A 7270-nucleotide genomic window follows, 5' to 3' on the forward strand; every position below is an offset into this window, starting at 1 on the left:
ACTCGAAGCTCATTTGTTATGATCAGTTCAAAATTAAGAGGTACATGAAAAGTAATTCATAAAACAAAAAAAGAAAAATATAATCATAGTTCATATTATCTATCAACATCTAATAAGCTCAAAATAATAATAAATATAGTTTCAATAGCTTGATTGACATTGTCTAAAAGGAAATGCACGTTGCTGTTCTTCTAAAACCTCATCACTTATTGTGGTCAGCCTCTTTGACAACCTAAATATACTATAGTATGTACTTATACTTATAAGTCTACATAGAAGTTCTATTAAAATATATCTTGTTACCTACTTTTTTTTTTAATCATAGGTATGTTTATTAAGGCATTTTACTTATAAAGTTTCATTTTGCCGAGTGGATCACTTATTAATCTATGTTAGTAGAGGGGGAGCCGTAATAGTCGCGGCGACTCAACGTTAGCTTCGATTCTAGTTTGGAAAAGGAAAGGGGACGTGTAGGGTTCACTATAAAACTATTTTCCATCTGCGTTCGGTGATGGCATTCTGTAGCTGCGGTTGCAGTAGCTACCCCAGGTAGTCGTTTTTCTGGCCAGCCTTCTGGTGGAGTTTATCGAACTCATCGGATGGAAGGTTACTCTATCAATTAGACAAAGAAAACATTAATAGGGTACAAATACAGAGGTGGGGGGAGGGGGTGGATCAGCAAAGGTAGGAGAACTAGACGACCAAGTCAGACATTTTAAGAAATTTGTAAATAGGGTTCAAATATTCAAGATCAAAGTTTGCCGAGATGTCTCGAATCGAGACACCAGGTAGTTTACATCGAGCCCTAAGGGTATCCAGAAGCCAAGCCCTCGATCGATCAAACCGTTCACACGTCCACACAACATGATCAATGTCGTGGTAGCCATCCCCACAAACACAAACATTGCTTGTAACTAGTTGTATGCGAAACAAATGCGCGTCAAGCCGGTTGTGATTTGACATGAGCCGAGAAACCACGCGAATGAAATCGCGACTCATGTTAAAATCAAACAAAGCCTTCGTCGGAACCTTAGGGATAATTGTATCATCCCAGCTAGACTGCCAAGCGTTAATCGCTAAAGTGCGAGATATTAAAAAGTATTCATTATAAGTTATTATCCTCTCAAAGATTTCACCTTGTAACGCGCCCACCTTAGCCAATGAGTCCGCCTTCTCATTGTCTTGTATAAGACAATGATAATATTATCTACTTCCTTAAAATGAATTTCAAACGTAACAAAATAAAAATTTGAAGATCTGCCAAAAGGGAATAATAATAAAAATAAATAAAATAAAAAAAGCAAAAAGCGTCTTACCATATGAAATATCATCACATTCTTCGAAAACAACATTCCCATCCTATAAGCCTGAGTTCTTGTAAAATGCTTGATTTAAGAATAAGCCAACGAAATTCATAAACCGCAAATACACGAGGCGAATACCATAACCTTTACCTAACATCGCAATACATGTTTTTTACAAAATAAACTAACTACCTAACCAAACGAATCATGCCATACTGAAGTATCAACATTAATCATGAAAAATGTCTCTGATCCTACCGTTGAATTTAAACTACCTAAATAAAAATTTCCAGCACCTCCTTCTAATTTAGGTCATATTATGAAACCATGTTTGATAAGATTGTATGTAAAGGCCCTGTGAGAAAAATGATAGTTTGATCCATCATTTCCACAAACATATACACACATAGCAGCCGTTAACCCACTGCAACCTGGGGTACGGAATAATGTACCTAAACAAAATTAAATGTAAAATTGATGTATTTCATACAGTATTGTTTTAATTTCGAACTACTGCAGCGTTCACTAGTCGCCCCGTAAATTTTATTACCAGAATCAAAATCAATTCTTTTTCTCAATTTTTTCAAGTCATAGTCATACGTCATAATACATCACGTGTCCGAGGTGAATTAGCCATCCACAACGATGGACGATGAAAGCACAGTGGTTGAACAACATATCCGGAAGACCAGTTTCCATTGAGAATCTGAAAGTAAATTAAAATATGTATTTGGTTTCCGTTTCCACATGGTTTAGTATTGAAAAATTTTCATCTGGGCTGGAGAGCATACAAGCTGCCAGCTGCAAAACTTATAAAGTTACTAGCTGATCCCATACGAACTCCGTTTCGCTCTCAACTTACAATATGTTATGAGCAGTGTGAATGAATGTCAATTGCTAAGCACTTTACAGATGCATTTTCATATGCATCGTTAAGTTATAATTGTAAAATTGTTGAACACGTAATATGGATGATGACTTTTTCTGTCGTTTGCTACTAAATTTGAAATCAGGAATCAACAGACCAGGCCAAAAAACCCCGTGTTTGAATTTTGGTCTCGATGCGAGGCAAACTCACGTAATTATTGATGAGTACACTCGTTGAATTGAAACGTTTGCTGCGTTTAAACTTAGGCCAAGTGATACATGCTATTGAGATTATGCAGACTTGACTGCTGATTAAAAAAACACCTCCGAATGCCCCAGGAGTGGTGAAGTGTCTAATAATCTTAATAATATATAAGAACACTTTAAGATTTAAAAGTATGATAACTCTTCTGTATTGACGTACAAGAGTCAGTTTTCTGTTCAACAGGATTAAGAGGTTTGTTCTAATATCGATTGAAAAATGTAAATCCTTTGCATATTGAAGTATTAATTAAAGCATTTAAAAATCAGAGATGTACAAATATGAACATAAAGAACTAGTTTGCATTTCGATGCAAACCTCTGAAAAAAAGGTGCAATTCAGAAAACCTTCGAATTATGGCTAAGATAATCCGTTGAGAATAATAAGCAGCATTATTACAGAAAACGCAATGAGATAAATTTACATACCTTCGTTTATAAGCATAATTAATACTAGCATATAAGTGCATTTTTGCTTTTTCAGTTCACCGAATCCATGTTTCGGGCATGCTCACTAGAACTTTTTTATAAACCTAAGTATTTGTTGACCAGGAGCTAGGCTGCAAAGCAACTGTCGACCGGTGCCTAGCTCGTTTTGGGGCACAAAAAAAAAGTTTTCATAATTACTATTTGGGTTCACTGATTACAGTTGTGTTGCTTCATTTGTACTTGCACTCCAACTATCCAGAACCTCAATTGCATTACATCAGCATAAAAAAATTCAAGCCACTGAATATATAGGTATAAATCAATTGATTGTGGTTTTTACCTGAAATGGAACGTAAGCAGCACGTCCCTAAGTTCGCCGTTACACTTTTGGTCACAGCTATACAGATAACACAGATTAAGATTGATCGACTGGAAATCGAGTAGTCCAGTAATTTTGATTCGTGGTAGTTCGTTTTTTAATACTGCCACTCCTTCCATGAATCTTCTCATTCATTCAATTGGCCCACGTTCGGTAGCAGGCCTTTCTGATGCTTTGTACCGCCGTGTGATGGTCAGCTGTTTCACAAGCCGTACAGGAAAGCATTTTTGTTTAAAATTCTCAATGTCTGCAAGAAAATTGAAAGAGATTAGTATCCGGAGAAGAGGATTACAGATTAAAGTTTAATTCTTATCTGGAATCACTAGGACAGTTAAAGAAACGTCTTGATTACTTTAGGTATTGAGAAATTGCGGCTCGATGGGTTGGAGCAAGTTGCCGAATTTTGAAGTTGGCGCCTTCCTTTAGTTTGGCAAGATGTTCAATTCTTTCTTTATTGCGTCATCCGTTTCACATCTTGAAGGATGTTCCGGGATACATATTCATCCTTATACAACTCCGGCTAACTAAGTTGGATTAGTTACACTAGCAGAGCTATGAGTGCCTAAATTACTGAGACTGGTAGGCTGGGATTTGCGGCTAAATCGTTCAAACGTAGCTACGGATGCCAACTCCATGGTGTTATAGACAGAGACCTGGTATGTTACCGGCACTCAGACAACGCATCTGGATCGAAACAAGAAAGCTTTTATACCTCATCCAGTCCGAAAGATAGAGGAATGTTATGAACATCCAAGACAAAACAAAATCGAGATCAAAATATTTCAGATTGACATTGACATTGACGTTTTGTGGACCGGCTGCGTGCATTTTGCAGGATGCCAAAGTCGGTACTAAATTTATTAGAACACTTGCAGGATGGCAGCGATCAGTACTAAATATATTAAGAACGCTTGCAGGATGGTGTGGATTTTTGGGTTAATTCATCTTGCAAACAAGCTAGATCCGGGCTTCGCTGAGCGAGCGTGTACATTTTCTAGTACGGTTTAGTACATATACTTGTCATCCTGCATGCGGTGACAGCTGCTGCTGGTCATTTTGTTTGTGATCAATGTTTTGCTACGCATGAAATTTTCACTATGTGTATTTTTTTTGGCTGCTGAAATTTGAATGCATTCCAATTTTTCTGCTCCCGTGATGGACTTTCTGCATCTGGTTGTGCCGGTGGTAGAAACTCAGCCCTTCAGGTCGCCAGGAACAAATCTTCGGATATCGTGTATCGCAGCTCCTGTCTTATTTAGGTGAGCGATTTCGAGCAGTAGCCATGTACTATTGTGATCATATCACCAGAAATTTTAGCTTTCGGTACGATTGTCTCAGGTGACATGGTGCTGAACGCTGCATGGCGATGGCTGATGTATAAAGTAATATCCACTAGTAAAGGCCCAATCGGAAATGACTAAGTGCATCTAATCGGATGAAATGTTTAGGTAAGTTGTTGAGTCAATGTGTTTTGTCCAGTCGCGAGTGACGGCTTTATCTCGTTTTAGGTTCTGGACTGTCTTATCTTACACTGCCATACGGCGCTACTTTGGCCGAAGACCTCGGTGTAGATCAGAACCGATTCGATAGGTTCCCAAGGGCCTGTGGCTGATATGGTGGGTGCCAAAACACACACCATAACGCCAGAACTACATACATATAACACCACCATTGGGCTAAGGTTTGACAGCAATTAGCTGAATTACAATCCAAATTTTCTCGCTTTTAAATGAATGCCTGCCGATGATAGTGCGTCGACATGGGAAATGGTTCATCAATTAGCGAAGAAAATTACAAATGGTTCGAGATAACCGATTTTGATCTGGACCATGAGTTCAACCCGAATCGGGACCGCCGCCAAGAACCAGAAAAATGAAGATACGGTTGTTTCTTCTCTAAGAGTCCGGCCTCCCGACCTGGCTGACAGGAGTCGGTGAAAATTCTCCATGGTTTAAGGTGGTCCGATCGATTTAGTTTCCAATACGATCTAGCTAATGGGGAGGAAACAAAAGAAGAAAAAATTAAGGAAGAGCAAACCAATGAATATTATATTATTATATTCAAAATTTCGAAACAGTCTACGAATAGTCCCAAATATTTCTTCTAAGAGCAATAAGTCGCCCACTGGAATGCATTAAAATTTTATGAAAATGAATTTTAAATGAATTTTTAATCTGTTTTCATGGTGTTTTGTGCCTGTTGGAGAAGAGGCACGGAAGAAGGGCTTTCCCTATTTAATAATAATAAAACAAAATAACAAAGAAAACTATCTTTTTTTTTAGAAATTCTTTATTTGAAACGGCTCATATCTTTAGGCTTTAAGGAGCCAAACTCGTTTTGTTTGATTACAATGGTGGGCTTATGTCTAATTCACTTTTAAAGAAAAAGGGAAATATATAGGGAAATATGAAAATAAGAATAATTATAGACGAAGATCAATAGCTTTTAGAAAAAGGTATATTTCGAACATGTAGCCCAAGTCTATCACAGGATCTTTCACTGGAACATAAGGCGGCTTTCCTCGGGCCCGAAGAAGGAAACCAATCTTTGAATCAATAAAACATTTGAAAAAAAGCTAAACCACAATGAGAAAAATGAACAATTTTCGGAACAATAAAGAATCGGGACAAGTTTGGGACTTTTTCAGAGCGTGAAAAAATAAAAAATAAAACAGTCTGGTTATTTTTTTTTTAATCAATAGAAGTAGGTACTTTGATCAAAGTGAGGGGATTTGGTTTAATCGAAAAATCTATAGACCTGATGAATATGATAAAAAGCGTATATTTAGTAAAACTGATTCTTATTAAATGTGCAATCATTTTATTTATTTATTTATTTACATAGTATTCCGGCTCACGACATGCAATCATTTATTTTTTTGATTTTAAAACCTCGTTTAGATATATTTTAAGACCTTTCAACTTGCGAATTAACGTCAGAAATTGAGTGATAAACGGGAGACACCATTTTATCCATACAAGCACATCGTTACCAAAATAGACCATAGTTTAAAAAAGTGTTGGGTTGCTCGAAGTTTTGAGTTTCATTTTTCTGAACATGGGTTCCAATTATTCTGGAACATTCCAATGGCATACATATAAGCACTGAACCGATTCCGAAGGATTTTGAATCCCGACTCTGCCGAATGAGTGGCCAGCCTGCTAACGCATCATTTCATCTTGATGTTTTAAAGATGACTACACACTTCCTGCACTCCGGTCCGAAACGCCCCATTTGCCCCAAAGTCGTTTAGAATGCTTGCCTGAGTAGTTTCGAGCTCCGCGAACAGTTATTAAAGTTGATAACATATTTGGGATCCCAGCGTTTGCATGCAGTGCAACATATCGAGCTAAATCTGCACTCTCGTCTCGGTACTTTTGACAATATTACAGCTCCATCTTTCGCTTCCAATTGGCTTCCAGTTTTCAGTTGGGGCCTCCTCTTCCAGGTGCTTCTGGAGTAAGGCACTTTTCGCTTTCCAACTGACGAAGCTTCGAGCTGAGGGCTAAATTCTTGCAATTTTCCTCCTCCATCAGTTGTTGTGCTTCAGTTTATGTTACTGGCATTCTTGATAGCGGCCAAAGCCCGAGCCTTCACAAAAACGAGTGCAGTCACGCACCGGACTCATCACTCATTTAATTTCGAAATGAAATAATGTAAATTTAAACACTACCTATTGTTTGCTGAATGTTTGCCAATGGAAATAATCTGGCTCGTCCCGTTTTGACTTTAGGGTTATTTGACATAACGGTTATTTTTCATTATAATATGTTATGCCAACTAACTATTCTGTGAAACGACTTTCCGGAAGTTAACGCCAGAATTATCGTCCCACGACGATTGTGCTATTTGTGTTGATGATGGTGATGGGCATTCTACATATTCCCTTATTGGCGAATCCAACGAGGAAATCGACAGGATTTCCGGCAGGCAATTCCAGTTGAGTTCCAGTAACATAGAGAGGCCTTGTAAATAGAAGCATCTGGCGATTTCGTCGTTTCTGGTTCCTCATCTGTTTTCGGTTCCTCGT

At 37.9% G+C, this 7270-nt stretch overlaps 1 long non-coding RNA gene across 1 annotated transcript; it reads left to right on the forward strand.

Annotated features, from left to right (window-relative positions):
• Positions 1–4345: 4345 nt before the first annotated feature.
• On the forward strand, positions 4346–5818 carry LOC129739290 (uncharacterized). The gene is made up of 3 exons (XR_008735805.1): positions 4346–4499; positions 4558–4688; positions 4749–5818. It is a non-coding gene; the product is annotated as an uncharacterized LOC129739290 (long non-coding RNA).
• Positions 5819–7270: the final 1452 nt, after the last annotated feature.

This window comes from Uranotaenia lowii, chromosome 1, assembly GCF_029784155.1.
Source record: "Uranotaenia lowii strain MFRU-FL chromosome 1, ASM2978415v1, whole genome shotgun sequence".
Classification (NCBI taxonomy): Eukaryota; Metazoa; Arthropoda; class Insecta; order Diptera; family Culicidae; genus Uranotaenia; species Uranotaenia lowii.